The 10,857-nt window shown below is 40.7% G+C and overlaps 1 long non-coding RNA gene across 1 annotated transcript; it reads right to left on the minus strand.

Annotated features, from left to right (window-relative positions):
• Positions 1–397: 397 nt before the first annotated feature.
• Positions 398–10,617, minus strand: LOC144303645 (uncharacterized). The gene is made up of 3 exons (XR_013370639.1): positions 10,504–10,617; positions 1,362–1,385; positions 398–644 (listed from the first exon to the last, which is right to left on the minus strand). It is a non-coding gene; the product is annotated as an uncharacterized LOC144303645 (long non-coding RNA).
• Between the last annotated feature and the right edge of the window lie 240 nt (positions 10,618–10,857).

Raw genomic sequence — 10,857 nt, forward strand, 5'->3', positions numbered from 1 at the left:
TCAGTGGGGTTCCCGGCGGGGCTCCTGCCCGGCTTGCCAGCTCCCCTCGGCGCGGCCGGGGCCGGGGGCGGGGGCGGGGCCGGGGACGCTGCCGGGGGCGCTGCCGGGGCCGGGCTCCTCCGGGAGGGCCGCAGGCTCATTGCCATTCCCCGTGCATACAGCCTCCGTTGTCCGGGCCCGGCCCGCCGAGGGCAGGCGCGGCTGCCGGCGAACAAAGCCGCATTCATGCCGGCGGCCTCCTCGGGCTCGCGGCCGCAGCTGGGCCGGCCCCCGCACCGTCCTGCAGCCCCGGCCGCACTGGGCCCGGCCCCGGAGGCGGCTGCGGCCCGGGCTCCCGCGTGGGGACCGGCTGAACCCCGCTCCCACCCCCGCCCGCACGCGCGCCCCGCTCCCCCCGCCCCGGGCCCGCCGTGGTGCGGTCCGGGGTTCCCCGAGCTCAGGGCACTTGCTGACTTTTGTGTCTCTTCCATCCGGTGCCTTGAAAGTTCCTGCCCCCTGTTGTGACTAAGCACATGACTGCAAGTGCTCTCCGGAGCTCTTTTTGTCTTTTTCCCCTTCAGGACTTGAACATTCCTCTAGGTTGAAGTTGGCACTGTGGCTTCCCAACAAAGAGCACTGTTTTCCTCCCCCAGCTCATCTCACTCCTGGGGAAAGAAAGAAGAAAACGCACTGGTCCCCACCCGCGTTCACAGCCCCGAGCTCACTGCCTCCGCCCCGCTCGGTCCGGTCCCCGACAGGTCAACGCCGCGCAGAGCCAGAGCGGGGAAGGCTCGCGGCCCTCGCTCCTGAGCTCCCAGGCCGCTGGGGCGGGACGCCCGGTCCCCAACCTAAAGCAGAAACACGCTCCACATCCACATTCCGAGGGTGCGGATTAAATAGGGAATGGCAGGATCAAAGGACGACAGATAATAAAATAAGGAGCCGTATCAACCCTAAAGCATTCATTTTACAGATAAAAAGCAGATAAGATCTGAGAGGGGAAACGACTTGCCCACCCTCAGAAGAAAGCTGGTTCATCTTAGTAAAAAGTGCCCTCAAGCAAACTTTCAAAATAAGCTTAAAAATGATTTTCAACAAGAAAAGTCCAAAAAAATGTATCGTTCAAAAAGCATTTATTTATGTCTTCCTTTTTCCCCCCTCTGTCTCAGACAGGGCCTTCTTTTGAGTCGGTTGGGAAAAAAGGTAAGAACCCAGGCTTCAAGTGAGGATTAGAGGAGATTCTGCAAGTGTTTTCACAAGAATGTTCCCTGTGTTTCTTTTACTTCCTGCATTTTGAACATTGCTGACCTCTCTCCTCAAAGTAAAGTATTGCATCCTTGATGTGGTTAAAAAACACAACAAAATAAAAACTGGTTACTCACCACTTTAAGACTCCTTTCCTCTTGCTGGAAAAAAAAAAAAAAAAAACCCTTCAGAATCTTAAAATGAGATAGGGTTACTTTGCAATGGTTATTTGAAAATGTACAAATGAAATCAGTTATACCCCAGAGAGAGGGGAAAGAGTGCTTGCCAGTTACAAGGCACTATTCTAAGTGCTTGACATGCGTTACTTCATTTAATCCTCACAGCAACCTGTGAGATTTACCTTTTTTTTTTTTTCCATCAGGATAAGTGTACTCTTGAGGTTTACTATATTAATCTACTCCCATTTTACAGAAAAAGAAATCAAGGCCGGGAGACTTGCACTTTATCAAGATCACACCAATGTTAAGTGGCCAATCCAGGCAGTCTGTTGCCTGGGCTGGATCTCTTTCACACTAGGCTTTACTGAAACATTATGTACAAACACATGGGAACACCCTGGACACAGAGGTCTGGAGTTGGGAGCCAGAGAGGCTCCAGCCAAACATAGGTCTTTGTACTTTGGAAAGATATGCCCAAAGGCTATAGGAAGGAGAGTCTTCATCCTGCCTTGTCTGGAAAGAGAGAGGGCCCCCTAAGGACTTCCTGATTTAACACTAAAACTTCCCTTTCAGAATGCAAAATGTTGTGAGTTAATAGTCACTACCTATCCTGAGCTGCCTTGTGAGGTTTTTTTTTTCAGGAGAGAAAAAAATTTATTTATTGCAAATATATTATATGCTGCGCAAATAAGCAATGCTCAGTAAAGCATAACCATGTCTCCATTTGCTTCATCAAACAAAACTTGGGTTCAAGTTCAGATCTATCACTTCCAAAAGATGAGACTTTGGGAAATTTCTTTAAGCACTATGAATCTGTTTCCTCATCTAGAAGCTGGAGAAAATGAGAATGTCTAACTCATTGAGTTGTGAGAATTAAGTAAAATTATTTAAATGTTCATTAAAGTATTTATCCTACAGTAAGCATATGTATCAATGCATGTAGACTAGGTTATACTGTGGTTTTTTAAAAAATCTTAATTGTAACAATATAGATTTCTTTCTCATTCACTATATGTTCATCTCAAGATAGCTGGACCTCTGCTCTTCACCTGATACTGTGCCTGTCAACTCAAACCATGCTTGTCTTCATGGCATAGGGGACAAGAGAACACTGGAGAGTAATCATACTAGTAATGAAATGCTCAGCCTGGAAGTAACACGTATCACTTTCCCTTATTACTCATCAGCCAGAACTAATATACTCCCTCCTGTCTTGCATCCCAACTACAGTTAAGGCCAGAAAGTGCAATTCCACCATGTGCCCAGGATAGGGAGTGTGATGGGGGGATGAAAACGCTGGTAATCACCAATGACTCCCACCATACTCAGTAAACAATTGCTAATCTTCTTCCTTAGGATAGCAGATAACCATTGTGTGTGTGTGTGTGTGTGTGTGTGTGTGTGTGTGACTTCCAAACTTCTAATTAATCCATGAGACTTTAGAGCAGGTTTACCAGAGAAGGCTCTGTGATCTCAGGAGTCATGTTTTGATGAGACTGAACAATACCTGCAGGCTGCAACAGGCTACAAAGGTGTTCTCTGAACTCTTAGGACTCCATCTTCCCTTTTGGTGGGGGGGAGGGGGGGCGGCAAGAACAAACAAACATAAACAAAATGCTCCCCTTTGGCCTACTCAACTTGGGGTTCATAGTGGGAGGAAGCAGAAAATAGAGCAAAAGAAAGTTTTGACCTGGAACTAAGAAAATCTCTAGGAAACTTGCCTGTAGTGACAGGAAACGTCACCGACATTCTCATTCTTGCCTCCCTACCCCTCCAGTTTGCTCAGCTGTGTCTAAAAAAAAATGGTTCTTAACTTCTTCAACACTCCCCAAGTCATTTCAGATGAACTTGCCTTGTGTTCTGAACACTTCAAATCTCATCTGGAGTTCCTTTGACACATACCTTGCTGATTGACTGACCTACACAGAAATGCTCGTTTATTTCTCTTTTTTGACTTCTGCTCATATTCAGTCTCAGATTATCTTATTATATTCTTATTTGGCCAGTCCACTATCCTTGGGGCATTTTTGACCATTATTAATTTTAACAGTATCTTAAATATTAAAGATAGCACTAAATGTTAATAAATATTCCAGTACATAAAATCTCCATCTACATATATGCTTATCTCTTGAGGCTGAATCACTAGGTAAAACAGTGTGAAGTGTGCTCTAGAAAAGCAATCTGACCTATGTGGTAGGCTTTACCAGTGGAAAACCAAACATAGACTAGGTACTTAGCAAAAGCCTAATTACCAGGCATCACAGGAATCTGGCCCACCAGTATCAAGGACAACATTGGGACCAAACTTTTCAAAACCCTTTTTCAGGATAATATGTATACCTCACAATTTCCCCATTCAGTGACTGTAATGCATAAAAGTGGCCTGATTTAAAATAATGATTCTGGGACTATGTAGCAAAGGGAAGAGAGCTTATAATTCAGGAAGTGAAAATAGCAGACACAAGGATGACAATCACACTTTTCAAAATGATTACAGAAAGGACTGTTGAGGACTCCATAAAAACTATCCAGTATGGAGAAAAGAAGCATTTTTTTCCTTTAATCTTCCAGAATCTTAGAATATGGTTATATCGCTTTATAATAATCTTAAAAAAACATTAAGTAAAGCAAAGGACACATCTGATGAGAATCCTTGCCGGGAAAGCTGTGTAGCAGCTGCTCTTTGAGAAGTTCCCAGGGGCCGTTGCTGCACTTGAGCCAGCCCTGCTTGCCTGGATGTGGAGACCACATTTGGGTTCCTCAGGGTTTTTTTCGGGCTGCTTCCTTACCCGCCCTCAAACAGGGAACCACCCGGGTGGCTAAGCAAACAATGCGATGTCGTGCATCACCACCAGACCTGACTGGGAGTCCTCCTGAAAGCCCAAGACCTCCGAGAGAGGGGACTGGGCTGGCAGGGGGGTTTCAGAGCAAGAAACCATTTAAAAGAAACAGGAAATGAGTTCCTCAAACCCAAACCATGTGGAGAGACAGGCCACATCATTTAAACAAACCAACAATAATACAAGTCTTTATAAATGCCCTGTTACTCCCAAATTCCTGAAAATCATTTGAAGTCCAATAAAGAAAATCTATTTATTTAACATACATTTCTTGGGTACCTATGTGGGCCAGCTCCTGGAATTATCTTAAGGTTTCAAATTAAATATCATCCTAGCCCTCCCCAAAACCCCCACCTACATTCTTCCAAAAGGGGTAGGCATGCAAATAACTCATCGAGTCTGGCAACGGGATAAAGTTAACAAAAGAAGCAGCACATGTCTCTCTATGTTAACAAAAAGGGGCAACGGAAAGGGCCCACTAGATTTGGCAATTGCAGAAAAAATTTCTCAGGCCAGGGGTGAGAGACAGGAGGTGAGGAGGAGGTAAGATGGTAGAGACTACATAACAACTTCTCTCTCCAGGAGCTTAGCTGACAGGAAAGGAGAAAAGATAGGAAGATAATAGCTTAAGTTGGAATTCAGGATCAAGGGACAGTGATTTTCTGGGTGGGAGAGGCCTGGAAAATGTTTACACATTGAGAGGAAGAATTCAGCATAGAAGAAGTTAGAAGATACAAGATGGATGGAGCAGATGGGAGGGGATGCCATTTGGTGTGTTGTTTAACTAGGACTATCTCTTCCTCTTGAAATTTTTACCCTATCAACAAACTGACAAACATTCCTCCCTATATAAAGAGCTCCATTTTCCAGCTTGTCTCCTTGCTTGGTTTTGTGGGATGTTAAATCTAAGACCCTATCTCATGTATATCTGGCATTTTTAAAATAAGAATGATCTTGAAGAATTTACAGATTTTTGTCTACTTTCAAAGGCATCAAATTAATAGCTTTTGATACTTCCCTCTGCCTTTGCCTCAGGATCTCCTCAAGATCATTACCTCCACATGACCTTAAAATTGCAGGTGCCAAGAAACAAACTGTAAATCACTGCAGTCAGAGAAAACTGGTTATCTATAAGTTCAAAGAAAAAAAAAATAAGAGAATGTTATAGCTTTCTCTTCTTCTTGAAGTGCTTGGTTTTTGGTTATATTTCCTTTTCACTCATTTTAAATTCCATTGGTTTATTACAGATACACATCTGGTGACCAAACATGAGTAAAATTTAAAAAATGAAAACATTTCTTGATAGAAATAATGCTTTTCCTATTAGTTACTTGTTTATTATTTCCTTTAGTTAATGCTAAACTAATGCTAATTTCCTAAAAACAGATAATTGAGTGGAAAAGACAATATTGAAATAATCCTTTGCAAAGAATTTTTCAAAGTCTTTTCAAATATAAAACTTTCTTACAGAATTCTAGTGGTCGAGGAAATTATAGGATACAGGCAGGGTTCAGGCAACTTGAATAGCAAATCTTATTTTATCTATTCTCCTTTTTTTTTTTTTTTTTTTTTTTTGAGATAATGTTACAGTCTAAAAACAAACACTTCCTGTTGCTGTGAGCAGTAGACTACCCTTTAGTGCTAACATGTAAGATATTTATTATTTCACTCTTGCTCAAAACCAGCACACAAACTAGCATTGATAAACTAAGGGGCTGTGGAGTGGTGTACAAGCAGAGAAGCTGAAAATACCAATGCATTTTATTCTTATATTTTTTATTGTGTTCCTAAAAGGAAAATAGAAAATATTTTGCTTTTATTTTTTTAATTTTTAAGGTATTTTATTTAAATCCAATTTGCCAACAGAAAATATTTTCCTTTTAATTGCATTATTGCTTTTTTTTTTTTTTTTTTTTTAATTTTTATTTATTTATGATAGTCACAGAGAGAGAGAGAGAGGCGCAGAGACACTGGCAGAGGGAGAAGCAGGCTCCATGCACCGGGAGCCCGACGTGGGATTCGATCCCGGGTCTCCAGGATCGCGCCCTGGGCCAAAGGCAGGCGCCAAACCGCTGCGCCACCCAGGGATCCCGCATTATTGCTTTAAAGCCATCTCTTATTAGACTGGTTTTCAATTAACAGTCTCTTTTAAAAATTTAGCCAGATTTTCTCTACCCAGCTTCCTCATCCCTCATTTAGTAAAAAATTGTCTAGAAACAAATGTGTAGTGCCACTGAGGGACAAGAGAAGGACAGTATGTAACAGAAACTCTTCAGGGAGTTGTTTTGCAAAGGAAAACTGCTCCTATTATTTACTTATTTTGTAAATTTCATTCTTCTATACTATGTTTTAACACAGAACATTCTTAAACAGAAGAAGCCTACCAGAGAAACCTTTAACATTTCTGAAAATGCAACTTATCATATCAGTATAATATAAGGGATTTGGCCAAATTTAATCAAATTAGCCATAAGGAAAAAAAATGCAGGTATTTCTAGATATATCCCTAATTCATTTTTCTCATTCAGTGTTCAAACTTTGCAAGTTAAGGCCTCCCGGTATATTTTCAAATACATTGTTATTATTTAAGGATTGAAAGGAGTTTTAGGAGACCAATATCTAAAAGAAACCTAAGAAAGAAAAAGGGCTCCTCTTGTATCAGTTCTTGTCTATATGTATCAAACTGCTAGGCAGGTTGTAATGCAGGGACTCCATTGGAAAGTAAATACAGGATTAGGAGTATGCTGCTAAATGTTGTAATCTGTCACTTCCAAACAAATGGATATCTCATGAAGCTGAAGACATAAGGCATCTAGGAGGACTCTAAGAAAAATTTACTGAAAATTTATTTTGTGCAAGGCAGTGCTAGATGCCATGGAGGATTCAAAGACAAGCCACAGACTTTTCTAACCACTCTTAGGCTGAGAGCTGGATGAAAATAAAAGGGTAGGCAAAAGAAAAAAAAAAACCTTTCAGAAAAAGGAAATAAAAAGGGGAGCTAGTAGGGACAAACTTAATTTGCCAAGTGCCACGTAAACAACAAAAGCATGATGAATAAGGATTTTTCAAGAGATAAGCTCCAAAATTTGACAAGACCAAATGGTTGTTCCTATTGATGAATCCAGGCATACCATAATCCAAAAGAAATAAAGATAAGGGCACCAGGGTGGCTCAGTCGGTTACGCGTTTGCCTTTAGCTCAGGTCCTGATCCCAGGGTCCCTCTCAGTAGGGAATATGCTTCTCCCTCTGCCTCTGCCCCTCCCACCTCATGCTGCAATGTGGTGCTCTCTCTCTCTCAAATAAATAACAATTTTTTAAAAAGTAATGACAAGTATAGCTAAAATGAGTGACATTTTAGCCCCTGACCCTTCATAAACATAAGAACGGTAATTCAGTCCCATCTGGTCCACTGTATCTCAAAATTCTACTCCAGGCTATTCAAGAAACCACAAGATAGCTGTAACTTAGTAGTTTTGTAAACTCACACAAGGACGAAACCATGTCCTAAGGTTTGCTCTGTGCCACTGGACTGGCAGGAGCTCTCTAGAGTAGGATTACACTGTCAGCCTGAATGTCACGTTGCCATGATTTTGAGACATGGGTTCCTCTGAATCAACCTGCGATAAAGATGGAGCTCAACAAACCAAATTATACTAGTTTTTACTGAAATACAGACAAGGTGGCGTCTTTAAACCTCTAATAAGTAAATTGTTAATTCACATGTCCAAGACATTGAAGCCCTCTCTGGAAAAATCCAGCCTATCTTAGAAAAGATATTTTCCTCTCTGAAAGTGCCCAGCTCAACTGATCCATTAAGAACAAATCAATGTTTTAAAGTCAGCAGTATTGATGCTAAGGACTCTTCATCTTGGACGAACAGACTAGAAAGCAGGTATCAGTTATTTTACCACCTGGAAGTAACGTATGATCAAGAACAGGGGTTGGCACACTGAAGTCTACAGGCCAAATCCAGTCTCCCACCTTGTAAATAAAGTTTTGTTGGAACCCAGCCATGCTCATTCATTTATGTATTATCTCTGGCTGCATTTAGTGCTATGATGGCAAAGTTGAGTAGCTGCAGTAGAGCCCACATGGTTCACAAAGCCTAAATATTTGTTACTGGGCCCTTTAGAGAAAAGGTGTGCTGACCGTGGTCTAAAGGAGTGTGAAAAAACATATCTATTTGAAATGCTGCTACAAAATTACATAATCTTTTAAACCTGCAGCTTCAAGGGTATCTAACATTAGCCAAGAAAGAGAAGAGTCATGCAGGACTTAGCCAAATAAACGGTTGTTTCTTAAACCTTTAAATTATCTGTTCATGGTGGCTGTAATGAAAATTGGTAACACTCTAACACCCGCCAAAAATTCCTCCAGTCACTCCTCAAAACACATGGTTGGCCTCCCCATACCACTTTAGATTTTGAAGAGTCTGATCTGCTGCTATATATACATATTTTGGTCAAAGCAGTTTCTTCCCCATTTTAGTGTTCAGTTCTGTTTTCAACATTTATCCTTCTGTGCAAGGTTCTTCCCTCTGAACAATAGATAATATCTCAGCCCACTTAGCTATTAATTCTATCCTTGGATTCCTTTCAGTATATTTGGGTTGGGTTTTTTCCTAGTGTGTCTCTGGAAATGTGCTGTTCTATATTTATTCTGCACATGACTGGTTCAGTGTGCTTCATTTTACTTCCTTCCTTAATAAACTATTTTGTTAACAGTGTTTATTTTTTCCTCCCATCTTTATCCTGTTGCAGTTATTTTTAAGGTGCTACTGATTCCCTGACACCCAAACTGTGAGGTAGAGTAGGTCAGATCTACTTCTCACTAGTGTTGTCAAAAGATCACATGAATCTTTGCTTCTTTTATTTTCCCTGAAAAATCTGCCTTCTTATAAAAAGTCCTTTCTAAACTAGATTGAAACTACAGATTTTACCAAACATCTAAGTAAGTAACTTTTCTTATGCTTTTGGAACATTTATAAGATATTGTGTTGTTACACCAATAAAAATTCCAAAGGATGAAAAAAAGCAGCAAGCCCACTTTACATTAAATCACCTATGTTAAGTGTTATCATGTGGCATTATACGCAAAATCAAAATGAAACAACCATCTTTTCTTTAAGATGGAAAATATGGCCTGGATTATGTCCTTTAAAGTGCATTAACAAACAGCTAAAAGATTATGCCAAGAGGAGATTGGATGATTATTTGATGTTGATCTATTCCAACCTCATTCAGGCTAGTGACCCATCCCGAGGTTCTACAATCAAAGCTCCTCTTTTCAACATTTTTTTTATTCTGATTTAAATGGAAGCATCAGCAAATTGCTGGTTATACTGACCACAGGTGGGAAAGGATGCCTAACAGGGAAATACACACCCTGCTGAAATAAACAAGATGAAGTTAACAATGATCAATGCAAAATAGAATCAGTTGTTTAGATCTTATTAGGAATCCACACTGATGCAGTAACTCATGCCAACAAATGTGTCACAAGAGTGCAAATATAAAAGCCACAATTTTAAAATGGCTTAGAATAATAAAAGAATAAGTCTTTGACTATGTTCATAAGACTCTACTATTCCTATTAGATTAGTTGTATTTAGTTTTATTCTGTGTTGGGCAACTCACAAATATTTCTATGTCTCTGTGTCTCTCTTTCTCTCTCTTTCTGGACACAAGGAAAAAGTAGACTTTTCAGTTTTATTGAATTCAGTCCTGGTCATGTGATTTGTTTTAGCCAAAGAAGTATAAGCAGAAGTCAGATGTGTCCCTTACTTATTCCAGGAGAACAAGTCTTGGACCAAAGATTTAGTATAAATTTGCCATGTGTTCTTTTCCTTCTGCCACCATGACCAGCAACATATGCATAGTGACAATCCCATCTACCTGGCTGCTAGAGCAAAGACAACAATGACAACATGGAGTTCCCAGCCAACCTCAAATGGCCATGTGGAATGAACCACTGAGATTTCAGAGTTATTGGTTATAGAACCATAATGTAGCCTATTTTCTATTAGCACAGTTGAGACCACTTCCTATGTTTTAAGTCCAGAGGCTGATGTCTGAAATGATAAAGGGAAAAGACTCCCCTGTGGAAGAAAATTGGGCTTCTTTTTTTTTTCTTTTTTTGAAAATTGGGCTTCTTAAAGAACACTCCAAAGAGTAGACATAAGTGAAGTTTCGACCTTACTAGATGGAGTAAATTTACAACAAGAAAGGCTTTCCAACAATGAAATGGACTGGCTTACCAAGTGATGAGTTCCTTTTCAACAGAAGTGTTTAAAGAGTAATTAAATGGCCAGAGACCTATGGGGAAAACAAAAGCTTTAGGAATAGGCTGAATGACATAATTTCTAATGTCCCCACAATTTCTGAGATTATAAAACTAAAGCATATCTAGCAATATTCATGTCACCTGTTAACATTTCCAAGGCTATAAAAACTCATTCCTGAAAGCTTTGTTTGTTTGTTTTAAGATTTTATTTATTTAGTCATGAGAAACAGAGAGGAGAGAGAGACAGAGACACAGGCAGAGGGAGAAGCAGGCTGCATGCAGAGAGCCTGACGTGGGACTCGATCCCAGGTCTCCAGGATCACGCCCA

Source organism: Canis aureus, chromosome 32, assembly GCF_053574225.1.
Source record: "Canis aureus isolate CA01 chromosome 32, VMU_Caureus_v.1.0, whole genome shotgun sequence".
Classification (NCBI taxonomy): domain Eukaryota; kingdom Metazoa; phylum Chordata; class Mammalia; order Carnivora; family Canidae; genus Canis; species Canis aureus.